Raw genomic sequence first — 20454 nt, 5'->3', positions numbered from 1 at the left:
TTTCATGACAGAAGAGTTGCACTGAAAATATTTGCTGACAGCTAATTGAAAATAGTTATGGCTATAACACAAAATGTCAACTAATTAACAGAAATTAACACAGAAGGCCTGAAGTTAGTCAATTCTACTCTGTCTAAAAATTTAGTCCCTGGAGAGGAAAATGCTATGTATCAGTTAAGCCTTCTTCTCTGCGAGACAATCAAAACTTTTCAAAATGACAGGCTCCAGCTCCACTTGAAAAGCTCTGAGTGCCAGACATGGGAGGTGAAGTGCGAGTTAAAGCTCTCTCTTTGCAGGCATGTAAATTAATTTAGCTGCCCTCACACCAGTGATGGGATTATTTCCCCAACTGTAAATCCACATCCTGGCTGACCCCTCTTTTCTGCTTCATCAACCCAACCCCAGGCTGGGCTTTTCAGATTCCAGCTCTAAACAGGGTAAAAGAGCTGCAGAAATACCCTCTGCCCCTATAGAAAGAAGCCACTACAACACATTAAAACAAAATGACAAAATGCTGCCAGTTCAAAATTGTTCCCAGACAAAAACGGAGAGGACCAGAGAGGTCGTTCAGCATGGTGCTCTGCAAGTACCTCTTCCATCAGGGCACTAACACAACAGCACTTAGGGGCCCCTCCAACAAATGCAATTTTGATTCAAACATTACCACAGTTCTCAGCAAAATCCTTAAACAGCTGGAAATTACAGTGAAAAGCAAGCAGGGAGGAGAGGGAGGTTGGGAAATTTGTGGGACAAAGCCTCAAAAGCTAATTCGCATCTGTTATCTCTGGAAAAGTCAAAAGGCAGACGTGCAAGGCACAGGAGAGTTTGCCAGGAAAGGAGATGTAACTCAGGACCAGTGAGGTCCTTCTGTTTGGAAACCTGCAGATGGCATGGTGAAGGAAAGACAGTGAAGAAAGGTGATATGGATGAACGACAAAGAAGGCAATTTCAATGCATGCTTTTAAAGATGTGGCATGAAAAACCCAGCAAGAGGTGAATGGCTAAAACACAGTGCCAGTCTAGCAGATCTCAGTGCCATTGAAAAAAAAAAATTTTGTCTTTAGACAGTCACTCCTCCTATGAATTGGACTGTGACATTGAAATGAAAAAGGAATAACTCTCTAATTTTCTCAGAATATGAATGCAACTCTGAGGTCCACCCTTCTGAATTAAAAGTACAATACTGATTCTCATTAACAAAAGCTTATGACTTCCAAGATAATTACGAACCCATCTGGAGACAGTGGCTAGCAGAGATCTTACTTTAACAAGTATAATAAGACAATCAGCAGGTGTTGAATGTGAGTTATCAAGCCTTGAAAAGATCGAGAGTCTTCTTGCATAGCATTCCTTGGCAAGAGATAGTACTCACCCTGCCCAATTTTTAAGTTAATAGGAACTGCCACATTACTGTCATTAGCATTGTAAAATGCTGAAGATGTCATATTTGCTTGTTTATTTTTGTTCCTGTGATACTTCTTAATCTAAAAATAGTGAGCTGAGGTGCCTGTGTCTTATCTGAGCAATGTGCATAATGAGGGTTTCAGGTAAAAGTCTCTCCCTTCCCCCACCCACAAATGCCAATTTTGCTGCAGAAAACTTTAGAAAAGAGAATCTGGTTGAGTTACTGGAGACAGAAAAATGATCAAAGGAAGCCTGAGATCTGAGGCATACCCCTGCTGTTAGCAACTAATGGGTTTGTTTTTTCTGCCAATGCGCAAACTAGCTGCAATACCTATTGTAAGAGACTCTGGAATTCAGCCCAAGTAAGAGAAATAAAAGATTATAAAGCAGAGCTCATTCAGGGATGAATGGAACTTTAAAGTCAAATACACTAAATTACCATCTCTGCCTACTTCAGAGAGAGACTAAAGTCATGGCTAAATTCTTACAAGGAAATATTTTTCTGAAATGCATTACATTATATTACTGAAGTACACGTCGGCTTATTGTTACAAAGTGGAGGCAGCATAGCTCAAAGATAGACGGATAGACGGAAGAGAAAAAAAGTACTTTTTTTTCCCCCAGTTCAACACAAATACTGGGCTAGCTGTAGTAAACTACATACCTTCTCTTTCTAATTCTTTATTTGGCAGCTGTGTTAAAAATTGGGCAGGTGTTTATTTCATTTATGCTAATAGAATGTAGTGCTGTCCCACAAGACAAATTACTTAAATGCTTCTTATAGGAAAGAGTGACAATCATATCAATATGATCCATCTTTCTTTATTTCCTTTACAATGTGCTAATATGGGAACTCTTGCTTTCAATTAAAAAAAATATATATTCTCTCTAGACAGCTATTAGAAATAAATAATTTAGAGTAAATAATTTAAATACAGATTATAACTTACATAAACACTCTAGGTGGCTGATTACTCAATGGCTTCCAGCCACATTCAAGCTAGAAAATGATGGATAATGGCCTGTTATATCATTTGAGAATTAATGATGAAATCGGGTAATTTCAGCACTGTATTGCCAAAAGACAGGAAGGAAGGCTTTTTCATTTGGGGTTAAATGCTCCCTGCAGTATCTACAAACCTAAATATTAGAAGAGTATGCTGAAAAAGTCTCAGAGGTTTAAAAATTTAACTTTTGTCGCACTCATAGTACTGAGACCAGAAGATGGTAACAAAATGACTTGGCAGAATGAAATATCAGAATGGGTAATTTACTTGAAGGTCCAGAACTATTACTGCTACCACTACTACATTTATTCTGTGTCATACTTCATTCTACACATTGAAACAGTAAACAAGAGTCATAAACACTGAAAAGAAACTTAAGACTTGTATTTTAGCTTTAGTAGCAGTAAAATGAAGGATCTGCATAGCTCTTGAGAGTGACTCTCAGAAAAGGATAGAGTAATTTTCTTTGGGCATTGCTTTTAAAGTTCATTACAGTTTGGAGATTCTGGCAACTTTTGTGCATCGGGCTGTATTTACAGTCTTCTCAAATCAACATATGCCAAGAATAGTGGAGAACCAACCATTACTCCATTAAATTCCCAGGACAATGGAGCAGCTTTTCCTGCATTCTTTAAACAATCTGACTAAGTATCTTCCCCTTCTTGACAATAAGCAAAAAGAAAACTATAGTCCTCAGGAATGCCAAGCTCACATATTTTTCCTTTTGAGAAACTGTAGATGAAACTATGCCCAGAAGTGACTCTTAGTGATCAGTTGCCTAAGGTCCAAATGTGCCTCCTTTTTGCATTGGTGAGTGAAAAATGAAAAAAATCTTCACATTTACTGCCTAACAGTAGTGTGTAATCACTTATGATTCAGCGGAAACGACCTGGTAAGAGAAAGCGTTGCTCAGCTAGGACTTTTCCTGACCTTCTAGGTCATAATATCACCATCAGAAGTGGTACATGAAACTCTGCATGTATCATATCCCACATTAAGCAAAGTTTGTAACTAGAGCATTGGAAAATACAAGATGATCACAGTAGGAACATCAACCTCAATCTCAAAACAAAAATTGTAAAGGTCTTTTGAGTACATCGGGAACTTCCTTTCTTTGTTCATGAAGCTACCACAATGAATCTCACTACCCCAGGATGCAATGAAGAAAAATTTGGAAAGCAGAAGAATACACTCCAAATTATCCTCTAATAAACCCGGACATTTACTGACCTTCAGACTGATATCTTACAAATAAGATAAAGACTGGAATTGCTTAAAAATGATTTTTATATGCCTATGGAACCTCTTTTTGGAACAACCTACTACTAAACCAAAGTGTAACTACTCTAATAGCTTCTAAATGAGAATGTGTATTGATCTTCACAGTAAACTTTGAAGAAGGTGTTTAATTCCTGCTGACAGTGAAGATTGCAATCAAAGAGTTTTGTGATCAGAAAATCTGAGAATATCTCACTTCAAACAGCTTTAAATAACACAAAGCTTGCAAATTAAGATTTTTAGGCAGTTTAATCTTAGTAACAATCTCTATGTCAATTGTAATTCCATTCCTACCTGAATATCTAATTCAGCCATTTGTGGATTTCACTTTTCTTGTGATAAGAAATACCTGTGATCACATATTGCTAAGTTCCCCTCTATGAGATCTACCTCTACAGATAATGCCCTTCTCTGAAAATCTTATCTCTCAACTCAGGAAACAGAGTAATTCTCAGGTTTTGCGCCTCAGAAGAGGTGTGCATCAACTTCCCAGTTCACTGCACTGCCTTTTTCTGAAATATTCAATTACCCTTCATTTTCTATCCACAAAAGTCAATAAGTGAAACTGTGTACTAGTGAAAAAATCATTCATATTAATAAAGACATAAGATGTTATTCATGCTTCCAATACTTTTTTCCTAATATTAATAACTTATTTTATGATTTACTGCCAGCATAAAAGCTGATATGTTCAAAAATGTTAAAAAATATTTGCTGATACATTGCCAAAATTTAATCAAGCTATAGTACTAGTCACCATGGAGTTAATTAATCAAGCAGCAAAATGATATATACTTTATATGCTTTCTTGGGTGTGCAGCTGTGTTAGTCCCCAGGTATTCAAATTGTCAGGAAATTAAGGTACAGCAACTCTTTTAGCAGAAATTTTCAAATCTGGCACAGATGATTTCCTGTTTGAAGCAATAGCACATCACGTATTTTATAGTAAGTCAGTAGCACTGCCTCATGCTCATGTGGTACACGCTGTTGAACTTAGAGTAAGAAAAGACACAGTATGAAGCAGCTTGTTCTACATGACCTTAGAAATGTTGTGGGAATGCATTTCCTGTTAAAACAGAGTAATAACTTCAACTAATACTTCCAGTCTTCAAAAGAAATATTGTTTTTTCTCTTAAATTATAACATTAAAATTTATTTCTAAACCATTTTTGTCATGTCAACAGCCAGTGCTTTCTGGCATTGATGAAACACCGTTAGGTGAGACTCTATGATGATCAGTCTTGAAACAATATCGTGAATACTTAGTAGCATTACATTTCTTTGGTCACCAATGAGATGAAATTATTCCTTAAAGTTATTTAATTTATAGGTAGAGTGTATCTAAACTCTACTCTGCTGTATGAAGCAGAACCAAATATTTTCAAAAGAAAGATAACACTTTTTTTTTTTTTTTTTAAATCACTGTAACAAGCAGCGTTTGGTTGTGCTAACACAGGATGACACCACCTTGTCTCTGGCAGAAAGGCAGATTAAGATGCATCCAGCCCCATCTCCACCACCTCCTCCAGCCATTTGTTCTTCACCTGTCTTCGGTTTGCAGGGACATTCACCCATCAATAAACTGTTTGTGCATCTGTGCTATGAACAGGGCTACTCAAATAATCAGGGTTTCAAATGAACTGCCGAAAGAAAAAGAAAATCCCCCCCCAAAGGCAAATGGTAAATGAGTGAGACGGTGAAAGAGCAAAATGAGGACAGAAAAGTAAAGTCCCCACGTCAGAGGAGGGGGATATTTCTTATGATGTTTTGATCACTAAAGGAGAATGCATCGTGTAACCAATTTTGGTGATGAATTCTGCAGTTTCACTACACATGGTATCTTTGCCTCTCCTCCAAAAAAAAACCCCAAATCACTCCCATAGAATTCATCACTAATCAATAAGCCTTTGATCGATACCAACATAAAGAAATCCAGAAGCATTGATCTTGAGTGAAAAGACTTCGTGTCCTAACAATAATTGCTGAAAACATCTAGTTTCCATTTTACACTATTTTTTTATAAAATGCAAGAAATAATGAGTACTTTCCGCTCACACATACATTTCAAAGATAGTTTTACAGTTGATAGCCTGAAGAGTGGTCTCTGACATCTAAATGCAGTTTATTGTTTTCAGGGTAAAAAAAAAAGAAACTACCACGGGTCTATGTTCAAAATAAAGGTTACTAGCTAAAACTACGTTTAATAAAAAATGGATTTCTTAACCAGGTAGAGAGTACATAAAATCAGACATTGAAAGGGTACAGACTGTTCAAAATGTTTTTTCCTGTAGAGATGTTCTAAACTTGCAAAAGGCAAAAATGAACGTTTTACGATTCAGTAATTTCTCTGGCTGTAGTGAATTGTCACTCTGGAAGATTGCTGTGAGTATGTTCATCACTCTAAAAGGAAAAAACGAAGATGTGATCTTTTTGTGATAGTAAAGTTTTTGATAGAAGTTTCTTTGGTTAGTAATAAGATGTAAAGTAAAATTTTAAACAACTTAGAGGACAATATGATAGCAATTACACACGCATGCAGGAATAAAGTGATTTTTGTAGTTAGATGAGAACTATACTGTAAAATATCATACAAAGCAGTATAAAAATACTTAGAAAATTAATACGAAAAATAAGTAGAATAAGATAAAGGAGAGAAGCATGAACAAGGAGTTTGGTTGTCAGGGCTCTTCCCAAGGCAGTTTTTCATAATGACATTATCATTCTGGTTTTGGTTTGGGTTTTTTTTTTCTGGGGGGGGGGGGAGGGTTTCAGGCCAGGTTAAATTAAATGAAATCAATAATTGCTTTGATTTTAGCAATAAAAAAATTCTGCTTGACTTCTTGATGCCTACTTCACAACTTTCCATAACAAATTAATTTTAGACAGATAATAAGCATTAACTGGGCCGTATTTAATCACTATTTCATCTAATAGGCAACACACACAAGCCTTGTTATCTCAATCTCCTCTTGTCTTTGATTCCAAGTGTCCTATAAATAACTGCTATCCAGTTTTCATTGACATGGGGTCAATTTTACAAGCTGGTTGAGAATGGTACCATATGTAGGGAAATAAAAAAACCCGAAACATATTCTGATTCTGAGGCAAAATTCATATTCTTGGATAAACTTTTTACTTTTTCCAAAGTCGGTTTCCAGCTTTGAAAACTCAGTGTGGAAAATGGGTTTGGGTATTATGTCCACTACAATAGATGTGAAACTGAAATTCAGGTAATTGTTCTGGTGACAAAAGATGAGAGCCATCAGCCCCTTCTCTGATGGCTGCATTAAGACTCTGTGTTTGATCTCATAGAGTTAAACTTTGCTTTTTTTTTCACTAGAAAGGACTGACAGGGACTTTAGGGACCAGTTCATTGTAACCTTGACTTTCATGTAGTCAGTTTAGTTCTCTTTTCAGCTCTGTTGAACCTCTACAAATTTCCACAAACACGTGAATAGCCTCAGCATCCCCAAACACATCACAGGCAGTTGGTTATGCACATGCTGCATGGCTAAAGACACACAGGGAGAGTCTAAGGACAAGTGCTTCCCTGTGGAACCAAGCTCATTGTCTGAGCAGCCAAAGAATTACAAGTCTCTTCTTGGTACAGAGGCACTTGGCCAGCTGTGAAATGCTCTGACTTGGAAATCAATAGGAAATTTCCCATTGACTTTGGTAAGAACAGGGTTGCACCTAGAGCTCAACAACCTCATTTCAGTTTGTTTTTGTTTCTCATTTAGCTTTTGCCCAGCTCTGGGCTCCAGCTATGTAACAATTGCCTGAAAGCTCCAAGCCTTCGACTAAAGGGTAGAGAAGATGTGTACAACCACAGCAGCAGCACCACTACCACCATTGTACATATTATAACTGATTGGGAAGAATATTATCTTAACAACCAGACAAATGAGAGGGTGGGATGTTTACTTTAAAAAGAATCAGTAATTTCATAGGCAATTCTTTTATTTAACATTTTAATATTTTTTTCCTGTTCTTTCTATCACACACATATAGGAAGTGACCCTATGAACTGTGATGTATATGAATAATTTCCAGAATATGCCAAGACCATACCGCTAACATAAATAAGTAGGTGTGCATATAGGAGCAAGGGCATTTGGGGATAACAATATAACAGGAAACACTGTCCCAAAGTTTTAAGACTCCAAATCTGTTGCAAAAAAAAAAAAAAACAGAACACCAAAAACCAACCTGGCCCGAAAAGTTAATTTCCCTGAGTAACATTCAGAATGCATTAAAAATGTTCAGGTTATTAATATTAATTAATCAATTACTACTATTATAATTAGTTAATTACACAGTGCCTGGAGTCCTGGAAAAGGACTGAATAATAAGAAGATGACATTCTACTCCTGCAGTGCGGGAGGAATTTTAAAAGATTGTAACTTTTAAAATACTCTTAGCCCCTTGATTCCTATACAGAATTAGCCTTTAACATGCATTTGTTTTTTGCAGCCACAGGATGGCATTCACTGCTGTGCAATGGGTCAGTGAAAGGTAAGTAGAGGCTAGGAAGTGACCTTTCCACTTGAGCAAAGGAAATATTTAATAAAAAAAGATTAATAAAAATGTACTGTTTTCTAATAAAGACAACCATTTATCCAAGAATGTAGTATCAAAATTCTACCGCTGACAGCACTTAAGGTCCATGTTCTTACTATATGACACCAAGGCTCTCAATAGATAGTTATCTTGCCTGATTCTAGTAACCTGGGACCTTAAAAAATTACAAAGCAGCAGTTCCAACTTGGGATACCAGCAACAGCATAAATCACTTCAGTTTCACTTCCATGTTTTATGGAGTCACAGTAAATCTTGAATGGATTTATATAGCTTCATAATTTACTCTTTATTTTCCCATTAGGACAGCATATGGAGTAGGTGTTGACACATGGCATAACGATGGAAGGACAGTTGGACTGAACACATGGCCAAGGTGACCAATATTTGGATTGCATATCACAGAATCACAGAATAACCAGGTTGGAAGAGACCCACCGGATCACCGAGTCCAACCGTTCCTACCAAATGTCAGAGTGTGGTTGAAAAGCGAGGTGTATCAATCCACAGATACTTTTCTCAGTTGTGAAATTAAAGTTAAGAGGAGTGACAATCAGCTACAAGTAGTTATGATTTACAGAGTTTAGTTTGAAGTCAGTGGCAAACAGCATCCAATTAACTTCAGTAAAGATGTCTAATGCCACTGGTAAAACAACTGTATTTAGAGTGATGAGCAAGAATGTTAGACCCAGAGACAACCTAGTAATGCTATTAACCTTTGTGAAATTGCCCTGCTGATAACGTGATATGTGTGACAATAAAACATTGAAGGAAACAACAGGCCAAATTTTGTAATGCAAGACTGATAGATGGGAGAAGAAGGAGAGTTTTCCTAGAGTCATTTAATGGACCTCCAATTAGCTCTTACTAGGTGAAGGCAGAGAAAGGGAGAAGTAGAAAGAGTCTCTCTAATGGGCTGCTTTGTTGCTTTGTAGCAGAAGAAATTGAAAAAGGAGAGTTTAGAAGTTGCTTTTCTTTCGAGATTGTCTCAGTAGGTGTTAAAAGGGTTGGGTATTTTGTTGGACATAGCCATGAGAAGGCTCCTTATTTATGGGAGCTCTTGCACAGCACAAGTGCATCCTGTCAGGATCAGTACAGGAGGCAAGATCCCTTGGCATTGGGAGATCAGACATGCCAGCCCCATGCGCTAATCCTGATGGTCGGATGCTGGGGTCAGGACCACAGATGCTGATTCACAATGTGGAGCCCTGGCCAACACCATCTATAGATACTGCCACTGCTTCCTTGGAGAAATTGTATGCAAAAAATAAATACACTTGTTTTCCAAAAGTGCATTCAGTTTTAGAAATGGGGATACTAAGTCTAATCCATGGATTACTGATCTGGTGAAATTTCTAAATCTTACTTATTGGCTCAGTGAGGCAAAGGGAGTTTGTCAGTCAAGTGAACGTTACGATGCAGTTCCTGTTTTGCTATATAAGTCTGCTGAATGTGTGATCAATAATTGTTAGAAAATAGAGCATCAATGTGTAATTTTTTCAGCTTCTGCTGTTTAGACATCCAAGTGCGTGTTGCACACCCAGAGAAACCAGGGTAGGGTCTCAAGTTAGGAAGCTCTGAGGAAGCTCTTAATCCATGTTACAGAGTGGAGATGAGGGGACACCAAATTAGCCCTGCAAGAACTGTAGGACATACTGAAAACATGGCCTGCAGCTCTGCGTAATTTTCTCTGTCAGGAAGGAGGATAAATGACAGTATCATGCTGAGCACTATACTGCAGCAGTAAGGACTTCTTTTGGGAGCTCAGCAGCTCACTGGAAGCTGAGCATCCCATCACTGATGTGATCTATCACCAAGCACCCTCCCAGTGCTGCTGAAAACCAAAATCTTCGGCATGCTTCAGACTTCTTTTTATTAAAAAAGCCACAGCTTTCAATTGATACTTTCACACTGACAGTGGGATATTATGAGGATTAAATGCCTGAAGAGACTGCACATAAAGCAAATACTATTTTATTTTTTAAAATGCCGCTCCCTGGCTGATGTGCTACAGTTAAGACTGCAGTCAGGCAGTATCTGTGGTTTGCAACAAAAAATAGTGGAAGATCTTTAACTGTAGATATACTTGGTAAATGCCAATGCAAAAAAAAAAAGACAAAAGATGAGCTTTAGTATTCAATTTAATCCCAGAAACATATGGTAAAGTTACAGAGAGAGTTTGTGCAGGTCCATTTGAATAACAAGGTTTTGGTGAGGAGGATAAGGACTATATGTAAGGAAACTTCAAGTGTCAGTTAATATTTTTATTCCTTCTGCTATACATTATGGTCTTTTGAGACCAAGCCAATGCACTTATTTTATCGCTTTCTGCATCTCTTAGTCAACAGAGGCCATGCTTTTTTGGCATACTCTGATGTATCACATAATAAAGCATAATCTCTACTTAGCTAAAATGTGTAGTGTAAACCATATAGTTTTCTAGAAATTTTTGGAATGTTTTTAAAACTGCGGTCACTTTTTTTTTTAAAAAAAAGCACGGCAGTATAAAACCACGTGTTTAAATTCTCCATGTTTTTTTTCAATTAATTCTTTTAAATACCTGATTTGCCTTGAAGGTTAAGAATATATTTTTATTTATACAATACCTTAAAATTTATCTGAAAAGACAGTGGAAGGAAACAAGATCCACAGAGAAAATTAAATATATTTGAGGCTATGACAGAAAGTATTAAGCTATTTGTTACCGGACTAAAAATAACATGCTTGATTAAAGGTAATATGCTGGCCCTTAGAAGAGTTGAAGCCTTAAATTGATGGACTGGTATTAGTAACATTTGTATTTTTAATTTTCCCAGGGAATGAGAGAAAAAATAATTCATTATTTTGATTCTGACACTTTTGCTCCCAATTATTCATGTTTATCTTTGCGTTTGAATATTTCAAATATTCTTGCCAAAGAAAGTATTAGTTTTTGCCAAAACAGAAAGTGTACTCAAGAACTGCTACGATAACATTTTCAATGTCTCTGTATCACGAGAGATTAGCAAACAGCAATATTACATTTCAGAATGAGGAGATTAATCTGTTTCCTGACAACTGAAATTTGTTAGGCTAGGAAAAGAAAATCACTGCTTTTGAGGCCAGATTTCATAGCACTTGATGCTTCAGGGCCTTTGTATCTGTTTAAATCTGTATCTTCATAGAAAGCAAAATAATTGTTTGGTCTCTGATTATTATCAACCTGAAGTCAGATAAGAAAAGTATTAGGATTCTTATGTCCCATGATAATATATTTAGGGAGAAAAAAGGTGTCAAATATGCTTATTAAACTGATTGTCAACCAGATTAGAGGTTTTCTTATCTCTCGGTGTCTAGTAAATAGTTTAATTTGTGTCATGTTACAAATTACGCTGAATACTCCAATCTTATTTCAGCACATTTCACACAATGAGACACTTTTGCAATAACAAATTATTTTTAAAATAAAAGAAACCAAAACAAAACTGATTTTTTTAGACTACCATGCATTTGCATGACATTTTCGTACCCCTTCCCATATGTCTTTCTTTGCTCAATATGAATGTTGCAGGATGTTTTGTTATGTGGTGGAGGGACAGGGTGGCAATGTGAGAATACTAAAGTACAGATAAAGAGGGAGAATACTTAACATTGAAAGACATTACAGGCTATGGTGAGAAGACTGTAAAGCATGTGATAAGACTCAAAGAAAATGTTTTGTATTCACAGTATACTAAGAAAAGGGTCTCACCAAGGACATGGACGGATGAGAGTAGTTTTGAGGAATGAAGACTTTTCACTGCATCACCAGTACTGGAAACTTTGAGACCCTGGATAATAAAAGCATTACCAAGGTGGAGACATAAAAAACCAGGGTGATTGGATTTGGTGCATATAAATGGTGGCAGCAAGTGAGATCCCTGTGAAAACACCCAAGAAGTAACTTTTTTTGAGATACCAAGCATGAATTCTGAACTGCTGAGTATAAATCACCAGGAAGAAAGGACAAATGTATACAAAACTGTTTTAAGGGTATGTTTCCAAATATTGGACTAATTAAAAGGCATACTAGGAGTTCCTGTGCATATAAATGATTTTAGTCCAGATGCAACATATTCCTAACTGAAGAAGAAGATGCTCCCCTGCCTTAAATGCAATGCCTAGCCCGGTCTTAGCCACAAAGCAAGAAACAGATCTCCACAAAATGTATGTGTGCGTGTGTGTGCATGTGTGCTGAAACACTTACAGACATTAATTAACAGTCTGGTAGCTGATGGGTATTGCAAATGCTACAGAAAATACAATATAGCACCAAAGCAGACATGCTTCAGATAACACAAAGGCTTTGTACATCTAAACCAGATTCAAATCACGTGAAAGATTTCCTGCTGCTTCTGCAGAAGATTAAAACATTAGTACATTCATAAAACAAATGTGAAGATTTAGCAAAGCAGTGTGCCCTTCACAATGACTCTTTGTCTCACCAAGCATGTAGCCTTGCAAAGAGGCAACCTGAAAGGTTATATTTGACCAGTCTGGGCCTGGTAGGTGGGCTCCAGCCCATAAAAAAAGAGAAGTACAGATCTTAAGAAACATACAATGAAGAAAAGCCTGTTAACTCTGAGCTAATCTGTGAGCTAATCCCTCAGCAAGAAAGCAACATTAGACCAAACTCTTAAATCCTGACAGAAAAGAACTTGGTATTGATTAACCACAGAACTCTCCTACACAAACTTAGCATGAAGAATGATTTATGAAATGAATAGGAAGACCATTAATATAACCCTCTCTGTTTCAACAGCATTTAACACATGGGTGCAGACCTAATTTTCAAACCACACAATAATGTTTGGTGTTTCAATAATACTTTTCCATCCCATTTGCATTGATATAATGCTCTGCCATCTCATAGTTCTGCAAACAGAGCAGAAGAAACAGGTGTTTGGGTATATTTTAAATTGCTTTTCTCTTGTGTGTTCACTGACTCATTTCCAGATGTATTTTAGGAAATGCAGCCATGGACACCAATGTCTAATCCTCTCGTTTGGGCAGTACCAGGGATAACTTCAAGAAAATCAGTGCTACTAAAGCTGGACTAAGCACATCCCTCAGGGTAAGAAAAAGAACTCAACTAGCCCACAGAATAATAAATAAGACTCTCCCCTCTGTATGGTGACATCATTTATCTTAACATAATGCTACTTAAACAAAAGGTCACTGTCTTGCAGTGCTGGACTTCACAACTGCATGATGCTAAGTACCATGACATTTTAAATAGGCCTAGAAGGTAAAGGCAATGGTGATACACCTCTAGGGTCCCAGGAGATGCTCAGGACCTTGCAGGGTGACAGCCTGTAGGCTGGATTTGCTTCCTGGCACAATTCCACCTTCTCTGTTACGCCTTTAAAAGAGTGGAAAATGCCTGAGAAGACAGCAAACAAAGCCAATACGCTGAGTAATTCCTTCTATGCTTGCATGCGATGAAGTGCTTAAAGTCCAGGCCTGCTGCTAGATTGCTGTGGGTCCACAAGGAAAATCCTAAATGACACATTTGATGCTCAGCATGAAAAAGCTGAGAGTGCTGGCCTTTGCAGTTTTTCATTTCTTCATTTCATGACCCAACAATTCAGCTCAGTGATTCACAAAGCCTGTAGAACAAGCTCCCTCCCCTCTGCAAACTCTAGATATATGCAAATAATTCCTTAACTAAGGTCAGGCTCTAGGCAATCAGAAATGTGATTTTTCTAATGAGACCTAACAAATATGATAACTGTGATAGCCAGCAGTTTGTGAACCAAAGCCCTAACCCTGGACAACCCTGATCGTGCCATGCTTGTCAAAATAAGAACCATAATTACACTTGCAAAAAAGAAAGTTGGGGCAATATCCTACTATACATGGTGAATGTCATCACATATTCTGATGTACAGGGAAAATCAAACCTCTTCCATGAGCTAAGAAGTAACTAAATAATACATAAACCACGCTAATTTAATTAAAATTAAACCAAATAAATTAACCAAATAAACCAAATAAATTAACACAAGCTTACAATATATTTATAAAAGTTCTATAAAGTATTCATTTCTATAATTGTCAAACATTCATAAAAAAACTCCAAAGTTTTGCATATCGAGCTACAAAGAGTTTTGATTTAGGAAGTTCATTAAACATAAAAAACAGAACTGCTTTTCTTCATTATCACGAATCAATAGAATGGATTAACCAAATAAAAGTTTGATTTTTAATGCTAGACTAAAATCCTTCAATTTAAGAACTTCCATACAGTATCAGATCTCTAAGAGGTACCAGAAACAGATATGTGGATACAAATGATGCACTGAGCTTTCAGCAGTGTGTTTAACACCAGGATGATCCTTTCCATCATCCTGGTGTTAGCATGTGCAGAACATATTTAAAAGAAACAATCTAATCTTGAGAGAATTAAAAGAATTAGATGAACAGCATCTAAAAAAAAATAAAGACTGCAGTCAACCAAGGCAAAAAGCAAACAACGCATCCTCAGAGATGAACTAATGTCTACAAATTTGTGGAAATGTCATAGGCGTTCTTTATGCATCCAGTTTCTTAAGGCTATTGGTATTTCACTGAATAACTGAAATGAACTGACGGTCACTGCTACTATTTGATATATGTGGACTCATTTTTGCCCCTTGCTTTTAGTATATATTATTTCATGAAAGTTGTGTGTACATATCCTACCTGAATTTAACATGGAATAAGGAATTTAAATATATAACTCTCTTCTTTTTTTTTTTAATTCAAACTTATTTTTCCTGACTATTATCATTCAATGAAGTGTTTTTTCTTATTTAATAAGAAAACAAAATTAAAAGTCCACATGCATGAAGAAAAATGTTATTAAACTCAGTTTTCCCAGTGCTTGGGCTTTGTTTTCTGTGTTACTTCTCAAGTTGCTGTCTGAAATAAAGGGACATCTGGGAGCTCTTGAAATTTGCAATAATCGAAGAAGAGAGAATAATCTATATAAACATCATGCCTTAATTATTTTGCAGTTTAAAATTCCTGTTCACACCTCTTGCACAAAGGCCATTCATTTAACAACTGAACTAGTAATATTTTCAGTGACGCACTTGATATTTCTTTATCTTATTGATTCACATTTTTTAGAGACAATAGTCTAATCAAGGACACCACTTATCACTGCGGATAGATGAACACCAGGAGTTTTCCCATATTTTGCTGTGTAAGACTTTCTGCCTGAATACACATGAAAAGCAGTGTGCAATGTCATATGCAAATCTGTCTCTGAAAGGGAGTTCCAACCTCCAGTCATCTCCTGCCTTTGGAAAGTTGTTGGCTACCTCTGAAAATAGTGACTTGAAAGAAAAAATAATAATCAGGAAAGTAGGGGAAAGGGCAGGTGTGCACAGTCTATGCATTTCTAGAAAGCTGAAGCACAATAACAACTGCTGAAGGACATGGTGCAGGATGGAAACTTGTACATGGGATAAGTGAGCTCAGAATGTGCCTTCTACACCAGGAACTGAAGTCTCTGCTAGATCCACCACCACACTGACCTGTCCCACAGGCAACTTCACCCTCTGCTAATAAACCCATGGAAAGGTAGTATGAGATGAATATGCTTTTGATTTATTTTAGAACTTAACTTTTCCTTTCCTTGCCTTTTGCCTTGCCTTTATAAAAAAATCAGTTCTTTTATTACTAGTAAGCACAATCAGTAATAATTTTTAAGCTCAAGCTGGAAATAAGAAGTTATTTACCTTTTTTTTTTTTCATTTCCTTTGCATCATCTGATAGGCTTCAATGTAAAAAGGGAAAAACAAGTGTTTTTTCAGCCATTTAAACCTCAGATAAAATGTTCAGACACACTGCCTCATTTTTACCCTTTCATCAGCATGTCACCAAGAAAAAATGCACTCTTCCCTGCCAAATGTGGGCAATGCTAAAGATCCATGAAACAAATGCTTACACAGATTTGCAATCCAGGATTTAAGCATTCAGTGTTCTGTACAGTACTATTTAGCTACATAAACCAAATGAACTTGAGCTTTTGCACTTCTCCTGTAAAAATATACATGAGCATATTGCCACACGGGTGCCTATTTTCTTCAGAAAATGTTGCAGTTTCTCACAAAGGACCACTGACTTCAGGCATCACCACTAGCAAAGGCTACACCCTAACAGACTAAGAAAGAAAAACAAGGCTAAATCTACGAAGTTTTTGCATGGGAGATGCAAGAAGAGAAAAGGAGGATAGCAGTGCCAGTCCAGTGTTGAACCACCACTGTGGTGTTCGTGGTAAGAACTGAGAACAAGTGCTGTTTTAAAATGCTACTTTTCAAGACTTTTGACCCCCACTCTGTCCTGCAAACCATGGCCATAATGCTTCCTGCAGCAATTTTGCCTGTGAAATTTCAGACCAAAGTCCATGTGTGTTAATATGATAATCCCTCCATCAAAATTCCCCTCACAATTACAACTTCCCATTAAACAAATGGAAATCAAAATTTGTTTTTAGAAGACTACAATTACAGCTGATTATTATGCCTCCCTCTAATTACTGCATATAAATACACACCATGTAACACAGTTTATTTTACCCTTTTAGTGTACTTACAGTAAACAGTAACCAATATGCTGCATTCAGCCCATGTATTTTGGCACTCACATCAGATTTACCAATTTATCTTCATTACAACTCCTTGCACTGTTACTGACAACCTTCTCACAGCTATGCTCAAGCACCACAGCAGGAAGATTGATGAGGCTCATATATACTGATTTGTGACAATAGCAAGGCACTTGAGAGGCATGTTACTATTCTGATAGCACTAAGTTGGCTAAAAATTAGCTGCACTAAGCCAACTCTCTGCTCCTACTTCTCCTCATTAATTATGGTACATCACTTGGGCCTTGAAAGGCTAAGGATGCACTAACAGTATTTTTAAACCCATTGTCTTCGGTTGTTCTGTCACTCTCGAAGACATTTAAAATTCTGACCATGCTTATTAGCACCAATTTTATTCTTTGGAGAGGCTTTGAATAGACAAGTTTTCCACCATGACAAATGTTAAAATATAATTTCTGAATAAATCTACAGTGGTAAATTTAAACATACTTTGGAGGAATAGAGATACTATGGATACAATTTCCAAAACTGGCTAAATGACTTAAGAGCCTGTACCACATGCATTCATCAAGGAGAAACTCAATAGCCTCAGCACTTTAAAAGCACCAACTTAGTATATACTGTTATCAAAAGGATGAAGGAGTCATCTCTCACTACAGATAATTTATATGTGCAATCATAAAGTTTCAAAGACTGTTGCTAGAATTGAACATTGAAGCCCATAACTCCTTTAGCTCACTCTTTTGCTAAATACAGGCATTGCTTCAGTAATTCCCAGCAAACTGGACTCCCCAGCACTGGGTGGTTTTGCAGAGGATTTCCATGTTGGAGGCATGGGTATCTCAGCATCTGCAGCAGTGTGTCCAGAAATCACTCAGGCTGAGAAAGCACACGCTCAGATCCACTTCCTGGGTTGAACACAGAAGTCAATGAGCTGTAGCCTGGATTAAACAACCCACTCCCATCAAGTTGCACATGTACACTGGATAGCAGACCAGGAATCAGTCACATTCTGGATCTCTCAAAATCAGCTGACAGAATACAAGAATGCAGATCTTGCATGAAATGCTTTACATTTTAAACTCAGTATCCAACCTCCATCACTAGAGTGAAAAATAACATAGCAAAATCTCTAGAGTTTCCAAAGCTGTCAGACCAGGACTAGGGAGACACCTACAAATATGTGGGCAGAAAACACAGCCAGACTAGTGCAAGTCCTGTGAAGCAGCCTTGGGTAATGCTAAAAAAGTCATGTGGACGCAGCTCTATATATCCAAAGAAAACAACGAAAGGAGGAAGGAAGAAGAGATGCATGGCTGACCTGGGCTCAGTACTTACTTTGCAACAGGCTTCTTGTGCAGTTACAAGGGAAGTCACTTATATTTACCTTTCCTAAGCATGACATCCTTAAAAATACAAATCTAGTCCTCACTCGTAATTCATTTTTCCTCTGATATGGACAGGGACAGTTGACTCAAGAACAGTCGTCCTAAGCCATCACTGGCGGCAGTCTGGAGACAAGCACTGGCACTATCCCCAGTTAGAATGACTAACATCTGCCGTCTTATTTCAACTTGTTTTCCTAACAACTTTTGCAAAAGAGGTAGAAATACTGTTAGTGATGCAATTTGCTCAGTAAGTACTGGCCAATATGGGTAAAGTGTCCCTGTCAAACTCAGGTAGGGAAAAGACAGGCCCATTAAAAATAATTAAAAATTGTACCCAGGAAAGCTTTGTCAGTGCCTCGCACTTGCGGTGGGTAAAGGGGACCAAGGGCTGCCAGGTCAAGCACTAATCAGAGCTTTTCAAAATAAGCTAAGTTTGCTGTCCTTTACATGAGAAAGACTACTGGAAGAAGGGTATGAAATGAAGCTGGAAGGGAAAAACTGTACTACTGGGACACTGCAGTTATCTTGGCAATTAAGGACTCCCTAGGGGGTTAATTACACATACAGACAGACAGGCATTCTAGAAGATGCTTTCTCAAACGTGCCACAAGAGCTAGCACAGCTTGGCTAGCCTGGCTCCAGATCCTCAGCAGCTTATTTGCTCTGATCCCTGGGAACGTGCCTCCCAAGAGGCAGCAACGGTCAATGTTTCATCACCTTCTCAAAGGTCTGACTTGGCCACTGGGGCTGTGTCCCTGCCAGAGTACGATTCCCTTTCCTGTACAATGTTTTCAGCTGAGCTGTACAACAGTGGTTCTCTCCCCACTTCTCCAAGACACCCTGCTCAGATGTTTCTCTTCTTCTTAGCCTGCCCTCCACTTCACTCCGCATTCCCAAGCTTTGAAGCATCCTATGATACTAATTTCCCTCTGCTGCATCTTGAGTCCTCAAAATCTTGCAGATGGTTATTTTTTTAAATGAGTTAAAATTCAGAAGAAGGAATACATAAACTTGTATTGAAAATTAAAGCCCAAGCCCTATAAGTAATTACTTTTCCTTTCTGCTGTTAATAGTAACTCTTCCTCATCTGTATGGGAATCCTCTGGCAAATGCCAATTTGGCATGTTTCACTGAGGTCTCCGAGGCAAACACATAAATGCAAAAGAGACTGACAGACCTAAGTTTCTCATCAATAGATATATTTCAAAATCAATGCCAATTTCATTCAGTTTGTGATCTTCTCTGACAGTATAAACTAGAAGGCTTGCAATTATTGAACACATGATAACCTTGCTAACTTTCCAACTTAATAAATGATAAAAAGGGGGAAATTTTTTCATTTCTCTCCATTTATTTATGGCCCAGAATGTGCAAGAATCTACAGTGAATAATCAACAAAAAAATCACCTGAATTTGTACAACAATAAATTAATCATTCTCTTCCATGTTCAGCACTAACGAAAATAATTCAGGATTTCTAACAAGCAAAAATAACAACGGAATATGCAAAACTATCTTTTACTACATTTTGCTGCCAGATAGTGATTGCATTGGGAACTGTTTTGTCCAGGTGTTTTTTAACTTGTATAGATTCGAAGAGAATTTCCCAAAATACATGGTAGTAATGATTGATCTTGGGGGACAATATGGTTCTTTTTCACTTGTACTAAGCTGAATGAAAAATTCCTTATTTCAGAAATAGAGAATGGAGTCAAGGTTATTTTACCTTATGGGAAAAACAAAACAAAACAAAATGAAAAGCAACCCACAATGTGGTATACAGAACTGATGAGAAAGAAAACATGTGGTGTAATTTACAAGTATATCACTCCATATCCAATATGTGAGCTACTTATAAAAGAACCCTTCACCGAAGGGCCAAGTGAATGGTTTAGACACTGTTTTAAGAGGACAATTCTTAACTTGAAAAGATAGTCTCAGTAAGTGAAAGCTAAGAAATTTTTAACGGAATCTCATGATACACAAAATGTGAGCAAGGTTCAAAGTTTACTTTCATTCAAGAAAAAAGAGTTTATATGTTACCCCTGAGATGCAAAACTTCAAACATGTTTAATCTAAAGACTGAAAATATTGGCAGGGCTGGGGTGATTCCATAGATTTAAAAAAACCAAAACAATATTTTGCCATGTATATTCTAAATTTCTCTCACTAATAGAATTTAAAG

At 37.2% G+C, this 20454-nt stretch overlaps 1 protein-coding gene across 1 annotated transcript in view; it reads right to left on the bottom strand.

The window, feature by feature from the left end:
* The window catches only part of FAT3 (FAT atypical cadherin 3), a 345812-nt gene that overhangs the window by 107372 nt on the left and 217986 nt on the right, over window positions 1-20454 (bottom strand). The window lies entirely within an intron of this gene.

This window comes from Phaenicophaeus curvirostris, chromosome 1 (assembly GCF_032191515.1).
Source record: "Phaenicophaeus curvirostris isolate KB17595 chromosome 1, BPBGC_Pcur_1.0, whole genome shotgun sequence".
In the NCBI taxonomy this organism is placed as follows: domain Eukaryota; kingdom Metazoa; phylum Chordata; class Aves; order Cuculiformes; family Cuculidae; genus Phaenicophaeus; species Phaenicophaeus curvirostris.
This window is presented reverse-complemented; position numbering and strand designations above follow the sequence as displayed.